We start from the raw sequence: 19,132 nt of genomic DNA, 5'->3' as shown, positions 1-19,132 counted from the left end.
CAGTATGTTTTACAGAGTTAGAACTTGCTTGTCACATGCTTATTAAGATCTTAATACCACCACCTGTATGGAGATTAGGACTTTAGAAAACCTTTACATACACTTTTCCTCCACTAAATAAATTTCCTTACCCGACATTATCCCCCTAGGAGCCCGTTTGGACCTCACTCCTGTTTATTTGCTAAATCAGATATTACACACCATTTCAGCCTTGCCCTTCATTATATTTTAACCCTGTGTGATGAAATCCAGTTCGTTATCGAGTTGTATATTGTTAGTTGTTGAGCATAGTACACAATGTATGTATGTCTCGGTTGAGTTTTAAATATGCGTTTGTCAGAGTTGTATAATTATTTGCTTCAGTGTATTGTCTATCAGTTTGAAAAAAAAAAGTAAAAAAAAAAAAAAGTTCAGCAAAAAGCGAAAAAGAAAGTCAGTTCTTATTCAGTTATGTAATTAGCAGTCTGTTTATTTTTTATTAATTGTTTGTGTATTTGTAAACTGGGTTTCATTCACCTTAGTCACTAAATATGCCTATTCCGCACCCAACCTAAGCCTCAGCAAAACCCTAGTCCGAGTCTTTATGCAACCGATGGGTAATGGGTGGAGATAAGATTGACCTGCAAGCTTATTAAGTTGTGACACATATTTGGTATTTGAGGGCGGAGACATATACTGGCACATCTTTTGCTAGTCCAGATATTAAACCGAGAGGAGTGTTGATAGTGTGAGGGGTATGAACATGTATGCCTTTACCGGAAACAAAGTACACTCGTGTGACATTCATGACAAAACGAGGTACACTATATTCTTTACGTAACAAGTAAACGATAAATCGGTTAATTCGTAGTGCTTAAACGAGTAACCGACTGATACTAACTATGACCCGTATACATACTGAGGGGTCATATACGAGTCATATATATGTTATAGAGGCTAACATATTGATATTTAGGCCTCGGTACGTTTAAAACTCTTAAACGCAATCGTTAATATCAAAACAAGCATTGTAGCATCCGTTAAGCCGAAAAAGATTTATAAAACACTTATATGACATGTTCTAAGCCATCCGTGAAAATATTTTGGAATTTTACAACGAGTCAGTACGTTTTTCTTATTTTACAAAAATAAGCTGAAAAACACACGTTTTTACGTTATTTCTCACACCCGAATTAATTTTCTTGCGAAAAACCGAACCCGAACTAAACTTGAAGTGGGCTTTTCATGTTTGGGCTGGTATAATCAGGTTAATGGGCCAAAATAGCCCATTAAGGGGTTTTTCTTCATTCCGATCGCTAGCCCCACCATACCACACATTGTTTTATATAACTTACTTTCTAAGCTATGTTATTCATTTTAACTCTCAAATATTTCAAGTCCAGCAGCTCAAAACCCCTGTTCTCTCAACTCCCTTTCAAAAACCCTAAGGTAAGATCAAATTTTACAAAGATTTAACCAAGTTTGATTTATATAATTAACATATAAACATGTTTTAGTTAGTTTTAAACATGTTTAACCATCCAAAAACCCTAAAAATCAAGTAAAATTATGTGTTGATGTTAAACATGTTTACAAACCAGGAACATATACTTTTTTGGTCAAAAACGCGGATTAGAACATGAATACAACGTTTTTACGGTTAGAAAGTTCGGTTTGAACCCAAAACCGAAACCCTAATTATCAAGGCTGTTACATGGATGATTTATGCTTGGTTTGATGTTATATGATATGTAGATATACTGAGTTTGCAACCCGAGACCCGGAGAATCGTTTAAACTAGCAAAATTCATCGAAAACCGACAAGGTAAACCCGTAACACTCGTTTAGGGGCTGTTTAGTATTAGGTTGTGACGTGCTTGTTGTTAGCTTGTGAAAATTTGCAGGGACATTAGGGATCATATAAATGAGTCCCTGTTCAAATTTGGTAATTTTTCGATAAACGGAGAATATTTGGTGAATTTATTCCCGTTTATGAGCGTTTATTTGGGAAAAATAGCTAAACATATTGAAAAATTATGAAACTTGGTTTTGGAGTTTTATATGGGATGGTAAGATCACTGGTAAAGTTTGGGAATCATTGGAAATGCCTAAGTATGGTTTGTGCAATCATGGTTTAACCGAGTTTTAACAGCCGAAAAACGCACAAAAAGGCATTTTGTCAAAAGAGTTAGGTTCTGGAAATTTTTCAGGGGCTATGTAATCATATTAAGGCCATTGGTAAAAATTATCGGATTTTTCGGAAGTCGTTTGATATAAACGGGCCATTTATTACACGATTATAACCTATTAAATGAATTTTTATAAATAAATAATTAATCATAAAATTTCTGGAAATATTTTTATAAAATTATCCATGTCCTAATGTATTTTTACAAAAATTTACATAATTTATTAATAATTACATATTTAGTTATGATTTATCAAAGATTTAAATTATAATTGTTTTAACGAAACCGGCAGTTTTGTGTTTAACGGACTGACTGGTATGTCAAAATGTCAAAAGTGGTCAAAGATCATATTTCTGAATGATATTGATAAAAACGAACTTTTTACGAGAATTCCGGACAATTCGGGTGGATTGTGCGCGTTTTGTATAATCAAACCCGTATGAAAACGGAAACGAGCCCTGCAATCAAACCAGACACCGAAACCTTAAAATTCTTTCATAAATCAAATTATTTTATCAATCAATATATTTACTTAAGTTTTATGTGATCTTACCTAATCCCGAAACGTATAAACGATCAACTGAGCTAGGCTCGGAAAACGGTAAAACTGAGCCAAATCCAGTTTTAAACATTTCATAGTATACAACGTCACAATCTAAGACTATGGTCATGTTCTGGGCCTAACAGCTATACCCAGATTATCTATACAGCCCGACTTAGCTTGAACACTGTACTAGTAGTAACGATACGATACCGTTTATAGGAATCAGGCTATAAACGAGACATCTGATTTATTGATACGTGATTTCTGTGCGAACTACGATAAGGTGAGTTTCACGACCCCCACTTTCTAAACTGTGTTACGAACTTTTGGGGTGAAAAGCATGTTTACATAAACTGTTATACTTGAAAACGTGTGATGATGTGGATTATCTAAGTACTAACACTTGACAAGTCCCCACAAACACAAGTGATTAACTTCGTGCCGGTGGCGTGTGGATAGTACTATCGGTTTGACAAACCCAACTGTGACAGAGCCGGTGGGGTAAGCCGGAACATATGTAAAAACCAGTTGCACATTGTCATTATATATTTACATACTGCTATGTGGTGTTAGACATAGTACATACATGGGGCAAATTGGCTGTTAAATGCCAATTGGAGTGCATGGGCAGGAGAGGCCATGCAGTATAGCTCGTTTCGGTTTCACTTGTGGCTTAGTATAATGCATCATACACAGACATACATACATTCACACTGTAAACTTTACAAACTCGTGAACTGATTTCGTTGATACTCGTGAAACTTGAAACTCACCAACTAGACGTAGTTGACCCGTTTTAACATGCTTTTCAGGTAAAGCAAAAGTGGAATGATTTGCTTATATGCTTGGTGTTAGGAAGAAAGTTGAATAGCTGTGAATAGACGCAGATGTAATACTGTATAAGAAACTTGTAAACCGGTTATGTGTTTTTTCACATCTAGTTTGTAAACCTAGTACCAACCTATGTATTATGATGTAAATTAGTTATGAATTTCTTTATAAACAATGTTGTTGATACCAGTGTTATCTGTTACATTCCCGTATTACGCTTCCGCAACTACCTAGTCGGGGTGTGACAACTCGTCTGGGCGGCTCTATTGTTTTTATAATAACATATAACCTTATTTGTGGGATATCAATCTAGAAAGTGTCAGTCTGGGAAACTGTGTATGACCTTAAACCTTACTAGTATTAATGGTGATAATTTACAAACCGATGATTGAGGTTGATGTTTTCTTTAGAGTTTGCTTGAGGGCAAGCAAAAGATAAGTGTGGGGATGTGATGGTTGGGTATTTTGTATATATATTAGTGTATTAATTATGTAGTTTTATTGAATATATTGTCAGAACTTTGGTACTTCCTACGTGCTTTTGTATTTCAGGTAATTGATCGTTAAAGATGCTAAATGGGAGACCTGTACGAGCATGGAATGATATCTCGGGAAGACCGAAGCATGATTTGATGATGGGAAGAGTTACAAGGATTCGGGAAGAGTATGGATAAGAAATCATAAGCCGATGCTAAAACTGAACAAGATGGGTTGACAAAATGCGACCTTGAAGTAAAACGAGCATATCCTGAGCTAGAAAATGAGTTACGGGAGCCATAATATATGAATTTTGGGTTTCTCAACGAGAAGAATCCAAATATGAGGTTTCCTTAGGCCGCGGTACGCAACGGGTAGGGTCTATGGTCATCGTGATACGCGATGGTCTTAAAAAACGTGAAAAAACGGATTTTGACCTATATCTTCTAATTTCCGAACCCTAATCAAGAGGGACGACCAGAAGCAACTATTAAGCGATTTTGGGTGAATTCCAGGGCTACCAATTATCTCTTGACAAATCCTAATGGCCTTCCTCATCATAATTGAAGATCTATCGATGACGATGCACATGCGGTAATTGATTGTGCTAAGGGGGTTTTGGGAATCAAGTGTGGAGACTGTGATAAACGGTTATTATTGTTTGAAAATTCTACTAACCCTCTTGTTGACAAGTGTGTATCCTTGGATAAGGATCGCAGAAAAGAGGAATGTTTTGTGATTGACAGGATAGATAAAAAGGGATTTGAGAAACTACAGAGTGAGAAGGTGGAAGAGAAAGGTAACCGACCAAGGAAGAAGAAAGTGAGTGATCGAGAATGGAGATTGAGGATGTTCAGGACAGATTCTGGCCTATCGGAATACTGGCAACAAATGATTGAAGAAAAGCGTGCTTATAGTGAGAAGGTTGCACGGGAGCGGGCCAGACGCCCACCTTGAATGGCATACAAGTTTCAAAAGGGTGGTAATTGTACATTTTGTATATTTTTAGTTTCCATTTTGTTTAGTTTTTACATTACTAATTGTATTTCAAGCGTACCATCATAGCAAAAGCTAAGTGTGGGGATACCGCACCGTCAAAAAACGAAGTTTCAGTTAAGTTATCCAGAGTGCTTTCATGTTCTTTTTGTTGTGGTTAATCCAGGTACGTGTAAATTTTGTTGTATTTGGAACTTTGTGGGTGTAGTTCACTATAAACCCTCACGAGACCCCACTCGTCCACCTGGGATACCGGGGGGTTTAAAGGGCTTGTTGCATATGCTAAATGCAATCGTGATTCCTACGAAAGTAAGTTAGGTCTTTTAACGTTTTTAACTAACTTAACAGAATTTCTTATGAAATGACTTAATTTGGCTCGGTAATTGTTTTAATAAAATTAATAAATATTCATTTTCATAACTCTTAAAAAACCTATGTCTTACACTTGTGAGAAGCTTACTTCTACACGTCTCGATATTTTGCAGGATCGATTGTCAGTTTGGTAATTGGATGAGACGAGAGTATACGAGTGTTTTTTTTAGAGTTCACGAGCCGACTGGTCCTTCTCCAGTCCCGTTGATATCAGGTGATTTCAGTTTCATAATTTGTTTTGTTTTTATTACTTTAAACGTTAAAATTGTAATTTTATAATTATTAGTTGAACCGCCACATTTGAGCCCCGAATTTTAAAATTGCTTATTAGTGAAAAAGTCAATTTCAACCCCGTCCCTCAAATGTTTATTAATCGTTTTATCTATTTTAACATTGAGGACAATGTAAACCTCAAGTGTGGGATGGGGGAAATTTGAAAATTTTAGCCCCATGGTACCTCGAAGAGTGTTCGGAAGCCAAAGTTGTTAGCTATTAATTATTGCCATTAATGCCAAGTTATAGGTTTCAGGTCATGGTTGGTTTTTCAGCTTCTCGATAGTCTTACTCACAAATGTTTTCAAAAAGAGAAGTTGAAAATGGGGTCGTTTAGGCGGGGATAACGAGTCAAGGGGACGGGTATACATGTTTCATATCGGCAGCCCATTATTCCAGACATATTGTGAGATGGCCCCCTATACTTAATACACATATTATATAATAGATATAAAACATGTCTTACACCATTAATTGAGGGAAGCTAGTATGTTTTACAGAGTTAGAACTTGCTTGTCACATGCTTATCAAGATCTTAATACCACCACCTGTATGGAGATTAGGACTTTAGAAAACCTTTACATACACTTTTCCTCCACTAAATAAATTTCCTTACCCGACATTATCCCCCTAGGAGCCCATTTGGACCTCACTCCTGTTTATTTGCTAAATCAGACATTACACACCATTTCAGCCTTGACCTTCATTATATTTTAACCCTGTGTGATGAAATCCAGTTCGTTATCGAGTTGTATATAGTCAGTTGTTGAGCATAGTACACAATGTATGTATGTCTCGGTTGAGTTGTAAATATGTGTTTGTCAGAGTTGTATAATTATTTGCTTCAGTGTATTGTCTATCAGTTTGAAAAAACAAAGTAAAAAAAAAAAAAAAAGTTCAGCAAATAGCCTAAAAGAAAGTCAGTTCTTATTCAGTTATGTAATTAGCAGTCTGTTTATTTTTTATTAATTGTTTGTGTACTTGTAAACTGGGTTTCATTCACCTTAGTCACTAAATATGCCTATTCCGCACCCAACCTAAGCCTCAGCAAAACCCTAGTCCGAGTCTTTATGCAACCAGTGGGTAATGGGTGGAGATAAGATTGACCTGCAAGCTTATTAAGTTGTGACACATATTTGGTATTTGAGGGCAGAGACATATACTGGCACATCTTTTGCTAGTCCAGATATTAAACCGAGAGGAGTGTTGATAGTGTGAGGGGTATGAACATGTATGCCTTAACCGAAAACAAAGTACACTCGTCTGGGCAGCTCTATTGTTTTTATAATATCATATAACCTTATTTGTGGGATATCAATCTAGAAAGTGTCAGTCTGGGAAACTGTGTATGACCTTAAACCTTACTAGTATTAATGGTGATAATTTACAAACCGATGATGGAGGTTGATGTTTTCTTTAGAGTTTGCTTGAGGGCAAGCACAAGATTAGTGTGGGGATATGATGGTCGGGTATTTTGTATATATATTAGTGTATTAATTATGTAGTTTTATTGAATATATTGTCAGAACTTTGGTACTTCATACATGCTTTTGTATTTCAGGTAATTGATCGTTAAAGATGCTAAATGGGAGACCTATACGAGCATGGAATGATATCTCGGGAAGACCGAAGCATGATTTGATGTTTTGGGAAGAGTTACAAGGATTCGGGAAGTGTATGGATAAGAAATCATAAGCCGATGCTAAAACTGAACGAGATGGGTTGACAAAATGCGATCTTGAACTAAAACGAGCATATCCTGAGCTAGAAAATGAGTTACGGGAGCCATAATATATGAATCTTGGGTTTCTCGGCGGGAGGAATCCAAATATGAGGTTTCCTTAGGTCGCGCTTCGTGAAGGGTAGGTCTATGGTCATGGCGATATGCGATGGTCTTAAAAAACGTGAAAAAACGGATTTTGACCTATATCTTCTAATTTCCGAACCCTAATCAAGAGGGACGACCAGAAGCAACTATTAGGCGATTTTGGGTGAATTCCAGGGCTACCAATCATCTCTTGATCAATCCTAATGGTCTTCCTCATCATAATTGAAGATCTATCGATGACGATGCTCGGCTAGTCTTCTCCGAATCATACCTGTGTAAGAATAAATATATGGATATGTATATTTATATATGGCCATCATTATCATTTATATAATAATTAGATCAAAATATAAAATTATACCTTGTAATTATATTAGCTAGGTAATTGTTGATGGACCAAATTACCCTTTCTTACTAATCAAGGGTTTCCCCTTGGGTGTATATAAATATATGGAGAGACTAATTAACATCATACAACATAACCTAAACCTCACATAATAATTTGTGACCCTCTCTCCATATATTATTCGGTTTCTCAAGAACCCTAATCCCCATCACTAATATACATCTTAAAGGGGAACTCGACCAAGCTGACTATCATGTCGTCTGGATCTTTCTTATCAGCCCTGGCTTCTCTCTCTGCTGTGACAGGTATGTTTTAGTCATAGGTTTATCATAATATTCATGTTTTCTATTACCGACACAAAGAACTGATCAACAACCTGGGATGTAAAGTTTGTAACCATTTCAGTTTCCTCAGTTGCTATATTAATTGATCATAGGGTTGTTTGATTAGTTTGAATACGACAAAGCATATAATTGCCCTTAACTGAGTCACACTGGCAGGGACTGTTTGATAACCAGTGCCGTGTGTAAAGCAATTATTGTTGCCTAAGGTTTTGTCTAGTTGATCAGTCTGTAGTTAACCGTTAATGATTAATCTGTTAGGTTGCATGAGATTACTGTAAGTTACCTACTTGAAGTCCCGGGTGTGATTTGCTTTGTTAATTGATTAAAAATCATTTACTTATTTGTTTGCTTAGTTCTCTAAATTCACTTAAATTGCTTGTGTGATCAGCACTAAACACTAGTTACTTCATAATATTAAATCTGTACATGAATTGCATTGACCACATACTCCTTGTGATACGATACCCCATTTGCTCAAACTATTTAGAATAATTAGGTTTTTGATTGACTCAAACGACGGTCATCAATGGACAGGCACATACATAGTTGAATCAGTCTTTGACTATGGGACAGTCGAGATCTCAAATTCAAACGGCCAAAAGTTTAAAGTAAATGGACATCGATTAAAACCATATATCGATGGACCATTTAAAGAAATTTCGGAGGTAGTAACCCTCCAACTTCCTGAAAAGGAAATTAAGGAAACAAGGTCTGGCCAAGACCTTCACAAACTAGGCCTTGTAAATATTTAGTAAAAAAAATTAACCAAAAATCTCAGTCAAACTGGTTTGTAACAGAATTCTCAGTGTAAAAACATGGGTCGTGCTTCCAAAAGCATGGGGTCGTGCTCAGGTATCTGGTTGACTATAAATGGCACATCTTGCCAATGCATTCTTTGCTTTAACCAAAACCAAAACAATCCTCTCTGAAAATTCAACATGCCTACTGAAATGAGTGAAGCAATTCCCGTTCCTCGACAACCAAAATGATGCCCGCCATGTTTCCAAAACCGAGCTTCTCTTGAAACTTCAAGAACTCGTTATGGAACTCACCGAAATGAATCTCCTTGCTGAGATGCGCCTAGTTCAACTCACCGAATCAGTGGAAAACATGAAAATGGAACTTTGAAACGTCAATGAACAACTCCAGTCTCAAGTTCTCGGTTTCACGTACTTTCCACCACCAGGGCCATTCGAAGGAGGAGAACCTTTCGGAGAAATCTAGGAAACTTAATAATCTGTTTTCATGTGTAAACAAGTGCATTACGCACAATGTGCTAGGAATTTCGGGCTTAACCCGAATATTTTCTTATTTTTAGGAAAACCGGGCTTATCCTGTATTTGTTTTAGGACCTTTAATTTTAATGAAAAGTAATTTTTAGGATGACCAACTTCTAAAATACAATGCTAAACATCATTCTAAAAATTCCGGCTCTCGCGTTTGGCTGAAAAATATAAGAAAATCTCAGTGACAAAAAGCATGAGGCCGTGGTCACACTATAATCTTCAGCAAGATACGCGCCGACTCCGTACAATTCTCTGACTCGGAAACATTTATTCCCCTAGTAGCACGGGGTCTTGCTTCCAAAAGCACGGGCCGTGTTCGACTCTCCAGCCTCTATATAATGCATGCAAGAACTCACTATTCCATTCACACCAAACACAAAATTTACTGAAATGGAAGGCAAGAAGGTTGAATGGAGGCCAGTGAGGAAAGGCAAGCAACATGAATCTTCTTCAAACCTTGAGGAAGAGATCATGAGGCTACAATGCATTTTGAGAGACCAAGTCGAAAGCAACATCCAAAGTGAAGCTCGCGTAATCGAGCTAATCAACAAAGTCGAACTACTTCGGTTCGAAAACTTCCATGTTGTGGATGGCCACCACAAGGATCTGGCTTCCAAGCTCAACTTTCTCAACCGGGAAATCTTAAAGCTTGACAAAAAGCTTTCCGAGCTCTTAGAAGTTAAACGAGCGCGATTACACATTCAAGACTAGTTCGGGAACGGTGGTCGTTGAAGTCCCGACTTTGTTTTATGATTGTTGTTGTACTTTTCATTTCTACTATGTTTAATTATGTCTTTATGTTTTATGTTTTAATGAAATTTAGGTGTTTTAATTACTATCTTAAACTAACCCGCAAAGAAAATCAGTTAAAAACGAACCAGCTTGACAAATAAACAGAATAAAAAGAGCAGTTGTCTGCGTTATGCAGCACGGTACCGTGCTTCCAAAAGCACGGCGCCGTGCTTTTATGTCCAGTGCAGTTACAGATTTTTAATTAATCAAATAACTTTTCCAATCCATTAACCCTAAACCCCACTTCGTTTCTGAACAACAAACCGCCGACCAACCCCTATCTCACTAATTTCTTCATCAAATCGTCAATTTCGAACCAAAGGTATGTTAATTTAACAATTATATTGTTCAAATTCATCTTTCTAGGTTTAGTTTAACCCTAAAATCTCTCAGATTGATTAAATCGGGTCTAAACCCGAAAACGATATGGGTTATTCAATTAGTTTAGGATGAATAGATTGTTGAATAGTTGATTGTTAAAGTCTAATTGAAAGGAACCATTCGGGTATGGATCTTGAGATGAATATCCAACAAACTAATAAACCCAATTGTTATAATCGGTTAGAAACGAAGGTTCGAATCTGAATAAAGTAGAAATTAGGATTAAAAACACGAACCGTGGTCACCTTTGGTCAACCAAAAGTCAAAATTCTGTAGGAACTGACAAACAGCAACAGCACGGTACCGTGCTTTTGAAAGTGTAAGTCCCGAATCTGGATCACTACAATATGATATCAACCAAACGAGTATTGGTGCGGAATACCAACACTCGGTGGTTCAAGAATATGAATAAGAACAGTAAAAGGTAACTCGAAATTGCTTCAAAACACACGTATATTATTGAATACGTCGGGTGCTTAAGCACTTACAATGATCGATAATAATACTAGGAATGAACAACCTTTAACCCTATACATGACAAGACTATATATAGGCAAAGCGAACAATAAGCCGGACCAAACACCAAAAGCCCACCGAGAACACCTAAGTGTTCTCAGTTTACATATGCACCCAAAACCCAAGCCTGAATAACTAGAACTAAGTACAAATCAATCTCAAACCATAAAATTAGGCCCAACAATCTCCCCCTTGGTTTGTAGCTTTATCTCTAATCTTGTTCCATGTACTCAATATCTGCATCCTTCAACGTTCCAGCCCAGAACTTGTTGTTAATAATAGACGCCACCATGCTTGTGAAATCTTTGGCGGCTGTCTCAAAAAGTGGATCAGCAGCAATCTGAAAGGTGCTAAGAGTTTTGATATCTCTTTCACCAAACTTCAACAAGTCCTTGGGGTCAATGAACCGGTATTGACCATTCCCTTTCTTTCGTTTGATAATTACCGTAGCAGTGAAAGAGTCATAGAACCAGAATCTCATATTCTCCAAGGAACCATCAGGAATAGCATCTGGTACAGGGATGTAAGTGGCTTTCTTTGTGGGAGGCCACATTACATTCACCATGGTTTTTCCAGTCCTTGGATCCAAAACACCTTTGGCTTTCTTCAGGAAGGATTCGGCAGTTGGCATGTTTGGAAAGCCTTTATCAACTTGGCGCTTGAGAAAGTTCCAAAAATATGTTCCTCTCTTGTCATTTGATGGATTTGTAAATAGAGCATTGATTAAGTCACTCAACTCAACTTTAGTCCAAGAACCAAAGTATTTCATCTTTTTATAGTACTCCATTGTTCCCGAGTTTCTCTTAACCCACCACATATTCTTATCTGCATCGAAACCCCAAGATAAAACTCCAGATCGATCACCGTATTTATTGGAGAACCCCTTTTGAAGCGTAACAACTTATCTTTCTGGGTGATCTAAAGACACAACATTCTGATCTGAGTTCTTCATTACTAGCACTTCTTCTTACCCTTTTCAAGCAACTTCTTCTAAATTCTTTGAGATTTCTCTTTGGGGATTGGTGGTGCTTCCATGTATTGCCTTAGAGACTCTAATTCCTCTTGTCTTCTAATATCAGTATTGTCGACTGAACGAGCAGTGGAATCTTTATCTTGATCAGTAGGAGAAGTTTGATATACCGTATCTTCATTACTTTTGAACTCATCTCCAAATTTATGAACTAGCTTTTGTTGGAGATCGAGATACATAGTTGTCAAACCTCTCATGCTGGACTGCAGCCCTTTAATCTTGGATTCTTTATCTGAGTTGCTAGCCTCAAGTTCCTGAATACGGACATCTTTGATTACAGAATCCTGCTCTAGTTCAAACACACGACATTGTAGAGCCTGAACATCTACAGGAGCATTCTCAAGAACCACTCCTTTTCCCTTGTTCTGAAAATAATTTTCCTGCATAGCAAGGATTTGAGCAACCTTTTCTGAAACACCTGAGCTCGACTGACCTTGATCAATTTAACCGGATGAACTAGAGGGAATGTCTGCAGTATCAGTACTTGGAATATCTGTTTCAAAATCAAAATCATCACCAAAATCGCTGGACAATAACTCCATAAATGATGGCTCAGCAGTAGATGCAACTGGTTCAGATTGAGATTCTGGAGCATGCGATTCTGGTTTATCGGTGTGTTGTTGAGGGCTGGTGATTGATTCTGGTGCTGGTGTGAGTGTTGGTGTTGGTGTAACTATGGTTGTTTTGGATTCAATGTCCAACTCGCTCGATCTCGAATCACCCCTTTTTCATTTACGATGAATGAGATCAGCAGTTGGTTCTTCAACATATTCTTCCTCAATGTCTTCAGTAACTGTCTGAGGAGGCTTCAGAGCGGTTGACTTAAATAAGACTTTAGCAGCTTTGAGGGCTTTTAATTTTTCATCATCTGTAAGAGTACTTGACTGACGGTGCTTTTCTTCATCTTCCTCATCATCAGAAAGTTCAAATGTTGCAACACGTGGTTGAGCGGGTGCCACATGCTCGTCAGCAACCTGAGCTATGACAGGCTCAACTTCGGTCTCAGCAAAACGACCGAATTTTACTAGGGGTTTCAATCCCCTATAGACCACTTTGGCTCCCTTTCTTGACTGCTTCATTAACCCAAAGGAATTGGGTCCCATAGACTTCATATCCAAAGTCTCAACAGATTAACGAAGTCGGTGTAATGAGAATCAAAAATCATTTGTAGAAACCTCGGATACATCAAGAACATCTCCTTCTTCTTTGCCCTTAGATTTCTCATCATTTCATTGAAAACGAACTTGGAATAATTATAATTCCAGTCCATGATCAGAGCAGCAACGGTAGACATTTGGGTGTGACTGATTTCATCTGAACCTCCCTTTCTTCCTGAGATACATGTGAAGAACGTGTGCAATATGTATCTCCAGTAAGGGTGAAACAACTTCTTGATTGCCGGAGGATAAGTGTCTTCATACCCCATTCTTGTAATAACTTCAGTAACATCAGCTGTAGAGTACTCTGTTGGGTAATCAGGTTGATCCCCAAACAAAAGTACCTCTCTGATAATGGCTTCAGTGACAGTAACTGGCTTCATCTGTATTTTGGAGTCGATTGAAATAACTCCATCTGCCCCTTGAGAGTTGATCTTTGCGTTGTTCCAGAAATCAGTAATCATCTTCTTGCAAATGACAGGATTTTCTCGAAGAGCATGAGAAATCCTGCAAGTATTAAGTCCGACAATCATCGACTTGAACTCTTTGTGAGCCAATGGTGGATCATACAAGTGACCAGCTATGTTATGAGTATCAACATACTTTAACGAGCTCTGATCGGCCATATCTGCACCAACCTTAACAAGTTAGATAATAATAATGGACATATTAACCATAAATTAAGATACACTTGGATTATTAAGCATAGTTGGGTGAAGTAAACTTATGTGGCAATCCAGGCTAAATGGAATGGCCCAACAATATACGACAATGAAAATCTGGGCCCAAGTAGTGAAAATTGGGCCTGGCAGGGGGGGATCTCGGTCAAGTGTGGGAGTTCTCTGTCAACGGAAATCAATGAAAATCAACCGAGAACAAGGGTTCTCGGTCAGCACAATCAACCGAGAACAGAGGTTCTCGGTCAGCACATTTAACCGAGAACAGAGGAGTTCTCTGACAATAAATGACCGAGAACTAGATTATATATCTCAAAGTGTTTTACTTCTCTCAATGTGAACAACCTTAACCCTATACATGATATCAACTATATATAGGGAAGCCAACACACTGGCCCAAACAAACAAAAGCCCACCGAGAACACGAAGGTGTTCTCGGCTTACATAGTCCAACCCCACTTGCATATTAAACCCAATAAACATGTAACTAAGTACAAACCACCAAATATGGACCCAACAATCTCCCCCCTTGGTTTGTAGCTTCGTTCTTGTTTATTTCACTTTAGGCTAGCCTAACCGAAATCCGAAATCCATAGGGATTTCGGTATTACACCAATATAATTTCTTCAACTTGTCTTCGTTTACATCACTTTAGTCTTGATCATGTCGTGGCCTTTTGATATGCGTCAGTCTAATCAATTTATGACCCAACAATATTGCCTTTAGACTAATTCTTTCAAGATCTTCATAATCTTTACTAGAACATGATCAGTAACTTCAGCGATCAGCAACTTCAGCGATCCGCAACTTCATCATCTGCATCCAATAGTCTATCATCTCCCCATTTTTAACAGCATCATCCAATTTGAATCTCAAATACTTTATATGCTTCCGTTGCAAGAAATCAATCTTGAAAGAACAATCAACTTTGATAGAAAGATCAACCAAAATATTTTTGAAAACAATTAAATAAAACAAAATAAAACAAACATATTTTTGTGATTTTTATTTTTCTGTTTTATTTTAATTTTCATGAAAAGACTTGAGATGAGATCATACCAACTAAACCAAATATAACACATTTTTAACGCATTTGTTTCGACAAGAGTAATCAAGAAGTAAAAAATAAAATAAATAAAATAAAACCAAACACAATAAACAAAACCAATTTAATCACCCGGACTTCTTATAATTTAGCAAAAATTAGGGATCAAATTTCAGTTTTGAGTAAAACTGCGGCCTTTTTTATGAAGAGATCCGAACATGGAATCATATCGTTTAAGGTATTGTCACAAGGATTCATGTTCAGCATTATTATGACAACAAGAGACAGGTTGATAGCGTGTATCCCATACTTAGCATGATTTTTCATCGCATCAGTGATATGATTAAGGTTCAGTTAGGCATAAATCTTAGATGGACATCACTCAGACCTGTGATGCCTCCTATCTCTTCTCAAAGCGTATTTGGCTTTCCCCAGATCACCCTAATTTGACTCCAACCCCCTAGTGCTTGATCAAAAGAATTTTATACAAAGCAGGCTTAGTTTTAAGGTTGAACGTTGGACTTAGTGCCAAACAAGCCTTTCATTCAAGACATGACAGGACTTACTTGTGTGCCCCCATCTCTGTAGTTCTAGTTTGACCCTTTAAGCTTTGATTATGAAATAACTTTAATAGAAATAAGTGAATTCAATCATAATCTTTTTTTTTTTCATCTTTTCCTTTCTTTATCCTTTTTTTTCATTTTTTTTTCCTTATGTTTTTATAATAATAACATAATAGTACAATATTTTTGGTGATCAACACACTAACGGGCTCGTGTATGACTGGGTAGTTGCTTTTCTGCCTATCATTCGGAGAGATGTATCTGGAGACATGCACATGTCTTCAAAATGACTTTCCACATTAAGTTTAGCAAATTTAGTTTATATCACGTTAACTTTTACGCATCATGGAAAGTACCATACACATCAATGACTGTTCTAGAGCCTTTTAAGCTTAATAACTTCACCCGTTAGGCACATAGAAACAATTTATCTATCACTTTCCAAAGGTTGGATCAATTTTCATTTGAAAATTTTTAAGCTTCTAAAAAGCCGTTAACTGAATAGTAATATCACTTCCCATAAAACTACAGAAGACACACATGTTAAGAACTCAGTCACCCTGGTCACTCTTCAGTTTTCAGGTAAATAGCTATCCCGTATGACCACTAGTGGTTAACAGGACCAAAACACATATGAGAATACGTGTCCCTCCAACTTGGAATTACCAACATAATTTTAAGAGAAAGAATTCAAAACACAAAAACACATCACAATCGCCCCAGATGCTTTCAGTCTTTAGATAAATGGTTATCCTGTGAATCTACGAGTAGATCACCGGACCAAACATATACAAGTATATGTTCTTCAAACTTAAGCAGTCGACATAATTTTAAGCGAGAGTGAAGTTTGAAAGACATAGATAAGTTTTTTTATTTAAACGCACACACACTCTTTTGAATTTTTTTAATTTTCTCCCCCTAAATTTGTGCAAAAACTTTTATGTACAAATTTACCTAAAAAGGACTCAATCGTCAAAACTAATTATTTAATAAAAATGAAGTGTGATAGTCAGCCAACTGATGTACTATCATTTCTCATGTACGTTCAAGTCATTTTCTCATTTTTGGGAAACAAAATACACTATACTTGAAAAACTATACGTGAACATAATTTTTGAATTTTTATAAAAATTTAAAATTTTAAAATCTTTTTGACTGATCAATCTTTCGTACCAAAATGATACGGTTACCTTTATCTTCAAGACATCATCTTTCCATTTGTTAGAATCTCCCCTAGAAATAAGCTTGTTTTGTGATTATGCATCCTTGTGAGTTGAATGTCTGGAACAAACCTTTTAATATACAATGTATTCCCTGATTTCTTCCTACACACTTAGAGAGCAGATTAAAAACGTTTTATCACCCAAAATTCCCGTCCAGGCAACAAATAATCCATCTTAGGGTTTAAAGATTTAAAAACAATGGATATTTGCCCTGTCATGTGCCTAGAACAACCCATTTAATAAACAATGAATTTGTGGTTGTTCCTACACGCATAGCGGAATCAGTTGGACATAGGAACCCAAGTCATAAATGTCTTGGGGTTTCCTTGAGCATCAACATATGTGACCTCTTGCCAACTCATATCTTTCCCATCTTTAACAGAATCATTTGTTAATACAGATTCTGTTTGCTGAGTTTTAAGTTTCCAAGTCTGTCTTGGTTTAGTGAAATTTGAAAAAACAGACTTTGGAGTGGAGCAATTTGAATTCGAACTCTTAGAACTCTCAACACTCTTTGACTTCTGAAAATTTATTTTTATTTTAACAGATCTAAATCATTTGAGTGTAAACCTGTCATATTAACTTTGAATCCTTGAGTATCTGTGACCCGTTGTACAGATACACGTGGTTTTCTAAAATAAGCATTTTGTTTAACCACTGGATTCGGTTGAAACCTATTACCTTTCACCTGAGGAGCTTGTCTATTAACAGCACGGTAGTAACACTCCTTTTCCAAATGCCCGCCGTTCCCGCAGACGAAACACGCTTTCATCCTTATTCTAATGTCAACGGAAGCACTTGCCTCATGTTGGAATTCCTTCTTAGGAAAGGTTTTTCCATTCTTCTTGCCCCTTGGTACAGCCTTCTAATTTTGCTTGTAGTAAGGAACATATAGATGATGAACACAATTTCTGGCTATATGTCCTGGCGTGCCACAGTGGTAGTTAATGTTTGACTCTTAATATAAATATCACCCACTGATTTATCAACACATGGAGATCCGGAGGATCTATGAGGACGAGACTTTCCTTCTTGTGTTGATTTCTTACGTGCCTTCCCTTTGTTGCCACAACTCTGTGTATTATTATTAGTACAATTTTGAGTTGTGGTGTCATCTGAGTTTGATGACACGTTAGAATGAGATTCACTTTTACTAGCCTGAACCACTTTACTATCAGAAGCAACATCATTTACTATATCTGCACATGAAGTAGAAGCATCAAAATTGTTCACACATTTAAAGACAGGCTTCATTTCCTCTAGGGATCCTGATCCAACAGTTTCATATTGAACCTGTTTACCATACTTCATGTCTTTTATCTTTTCCTCATGTTCTTTGGTGACAGGGGTATGAACATAATTGTGGTTGTAAGGTGGGGGAACTTGACTGTATCCTATTCCCTCTCCTTCATTTTCCTTCCACCACAATTGGTTTTCAATCATTGAGTTAACTACCTTACTGGAACCCTCGAATTTTTTAAAATCAAGTTCAGCCTTTTCAAACTTACTAGTTATATTCAAGATCTCTAACTTGGAGGCTTCCATTTTTGCAGTTAACTCAGCAATTTCTTGTTTGGCATCACGATGGTGACAGCTCTTTATGCTAAAATCAGACTTAAGTTTCTTAATGTCTTTGTTAAGAGATTCAGTTTTGTCTAAAAATCCCTTTTCATTTTTCTTAAGTTTAAAATTCTCTGATTTATTCTTTCCATATCTCTACTTAGACTGTCATTATGAAGTTTATACATTTCTATTTTCTCACCACAATTTAAAGAACATGGTTGAAACCTTGTCTCAGGCGAACTCATTTTCCCGCCAAAATTTCTCGAAAAAATATGATTACCAAAATTCTCCAGAAAGATGTCCCAATCAAAAGAAGTGTCTAAGAAAAATTTCGTTCAAGACAAATTTTTCCGAATTTCCCGCCAAAAATTCGCCGAAAATCACCTGAAAAAAAATATTTTCGCCAAAATTTTCCAAAATGAATTTTTACTTATAAGGAGTATTCTGGAAAAAATTCGTTCAAGAAAATTTTTCCCGCCAAAAAACTCTTTTTTTTTACTCCTTGACCGAGAACTCCTTTGGACGAAAACTCGGGATATTGACCGAGATCTCAAATAGTTAACCGAGAACTAGTTGCGTTGTTCGAGAACTAGAACAGTTGACCGAGAACTAGAACAGTTGACCGAGATCTCAAACAGTTGACCGAGAACTAAGAATTTTGACCGAGAACCACTAGTGTCCGAGAACTAAGAATTTTGACCGAGAACCACTAGTGTCCGAG

The 19,132-nt window shown here is 36.9% G+C and overlaps 1 long non-coding RNA gene across 1 annotated transcript; it reads left to right on the top strand.

Annotated features, from left to right (window-relative positions):
• Positions 1 to 249: 249 nt before the first annotated feature.
• LOC143576160 (uncharacterized) lies at positions 250 to 6,507 on the top strand. The gene is made up of 2 exons (XR_013142901.1): positions 250 to 290; positions 6,424 to 6,507. It is a non-coding gene; the product is annotated as an uncharacterized LOC143576160 (long non-coding RNA).
• The last annotated feature ends 12,625 nt before the right edge of the window (positions 6,508 to 19,132 follow it).

Source organism: Bidens hawaiensis, unplaced genomic scaffold (assembly GCF_021521415.1).
Source record: "Bidens hawaiensis isolate Kalapana, Puna unplaced genomic scaffold, B.hawaiensis_p1.1 tig00001440_1, whole genome shotgun sequence".
NCBI classification, from domain to species: domain Eukaryota; kingdom Viridiplantae; phylum Streptophyta; class Magnoliopsida; order Asterales; family Asteraceae; genus Bidens; species Bidens hawaiensis.
This window is presented reverse-complemented; position numbering and strand designations above follow the sequence as displayed.